Genomic DNA, 2656 nt, shown 5'->3' on the forward strand with positions numbered 1-2656 from the left:
TCTCCTAGCTCCTGCCACAATCATAGGTGCAGACAATTTAACATATTAAACCACACTCCAAATCTAACAGTCCCAAGATGATTAGTATAAGATTTGATCCATTACTAATTTAACTATCTCCCTTCTGCCTTTTCCATCCTACAGTTAAAACAAAACAATACAACACAAAACAAAACAAAGAAACAAGCAAAAACAACCCACGATTCTAAAATAACTCTCAGGTCTATTAGTTACAATTTAAGAGATGGTATCTTTCTGAGGAAAAAAAATATACAAAAATCTTGTTATAACTTAAGAACTGTAGTTAAAAGTTACAAATAGTTATATTCATCTTTGCTTCTAAGGAAGGAAAGACAGTCATTAACTATGTGGTAGGTTCTACTCAAAAAGAGAACTCCCTCAGGGTCACTTACTAAGTGGAGGGATCAGGATTCAAAAGTGAGATCTCACATTCTTAGCCACTGTTCTAAGAAAAAAACCTCTCCTGTTACCAGGAATATTTATGAGTATAAATCAAATGTGTTATGCAAGTAAATGGGGTGGCCCAGGTTTAAGATAACAAATGGAAGGAGGGGAGAAAGAGACAGATTTGGACCCCAACCAGCTGGGCTGAGGCTGTCTAGGACTGAACTGTAAAGGATCCACTTCCAGGAATCCCAGTAGTCAAGGACCCCCTCTATAGTAGATATAGCTATCCAATATTACATTATTAATACAATATTATATTATGCTACATTATGTAACATGTTATATAAAGTTACATGCAGTTACAATATAGCTATAATAGAGAAGTCACATGCACATTTGCAGAATAGGAAATATGAAGTGAACAGTGGGAAGATGACATGGGCGGAATTTGGGGGAGGTTATGTTTGGGAAATAGCAAAGGGTGAGATCACAAGACATCAGCCTCAGTAATAGTTGACAGACAACACTTGAACTGAATTGAGAAAAACAAAATATATCCTATGAGTTAAACTGGTAAGAACACTTAGGTGACATAGAATCTAAAATCCTTCTCATTTCTTTACCTGCTCTATTAATTCATGATTAAAACTCCCATTACAGTGATACATTAGGGCAAAAAGAATTTATGCCCCCCAAGAGATTGAAATAAATGAAAAGCAGTTACTAGTCCTTACAGTGGTGTCTAAGGTCATCTATAAACTTACAAGCTGGTGATTACAATACCCAAATTAAAACTTACTGTGTGTCTCTTGACTCTCAGTTTAATTCTAATTGATTGTAGAATTTATTTCATTTATTGAGGTCTTAACCAAAATTTTGGCAATCTGATACGTGTTTTTATAGCAATCATTTTTGCCTTCATTCATTTATTAAAACACTGATTATTTTCAATATTGTAGGCATTGTGCATGACATCAAGGATGCAGAAATGAGTGACAAGATGTTTAATCCCTTTTGCGCTTTCTTTGAGGACTCGGAAATAGAGAAGCACAAATTAATTACAAGCAAGGAGAAATTGCCTCAAAATGGAGTGTTTAGGAAAACTCCTCAGATAGGAGGTTATTTTGGCCATGAAATATAATGGAAAAATTTGAGTTAATTGGGGTGATTAGAGTGAAAGAATATCTGAGCAGAGAAAGAACTTTTAAAGATTTTACTTGCTCATATATTTAGTAAAACAGAAATTCAATAACTATAAGTCTATTTTCTATGCAACTCCTCTACTCCACCTCTAATTGACCATCCTTAGGTTAGATGGAGTATAGCTACATTTATTGAGAGTTCTATGCCAGATAAGAGCATTATTTATACAGAGATTAGTTGGAGATATGACCCATAGACGATAGATAGGTAGATAGTTAAATAGATAAACAGATAGATAAGACACAATTTCTTTGAAACCATACACAAATTTTATATTTGAGAATGGAAGACTAAGAAAAGATAAGGTCCTTGACCAGACTCCATTAATTGGTACGTATTCTCTCTGAAGTTTGTCTCTGTGTTATTTACAACAGATTTTATTGGAAATATATATGATTATAGTTATCCGAACTGACTACAAAGGTTATGTAAAGGCCATGCAACTTCTTTAACCTCCCACGTTTTGGACTCAAATCAAAACAGGAAGGCATTGGGGTCATTCTTACTGGCCTATATGAAGATATACTGCAATAAAGGAGAAAACTAATTTTTTCATGCAAATGGCCTAAATTCACAGATTTTTATGTATCTCTCTAGTACTTTGAAATCTGATAAGAACAAATTAATACTCAAGAAGACTGATGAGGAATAAAAAGAATGGTATTTAGTAAGAATACCATATCCCTATAATGAAGAACAATCTCAAAACACCAAGTCCAATTTTGACTGGGGCACAATTTCTGCTTTTGAGGTGAACACTTTAAAAGCAATGATCAATAGTCCAGAATTTTAAGAAATATGCAAATAAAACGATGACACTAGATAAAAAGACAAAGTAGTATGATAGAAAAATTCAACTGCATATTTAGAATGAATAATTCTAGAGGGTGAACAAGAGGTCAAGAAAAATGTTTCAGGAAATGTAGTATAGTAAAACAAACTGATTCCCTAGTACCGTATCAGGCAATACTGACCTTATCAGACAGCATCTGTCAGGAATTAAAAGTGAGATCTACTGCTATGGTTACTGTACTTCATTAGAAAA

This window comes from Eulemur rufifrons, chromosome 3, assembly GCF_041146395.1.
Source record: "Eulemur rufifrons isolate Redbay chromosome 3, OSU_ERuf_1, whole genome shotgun sequence".
NCBI lineage: Eukaryota > Metazoa > Chordata > Mammalia > Primates > Lemuridae > Eulemur > Eulemur rufifrons.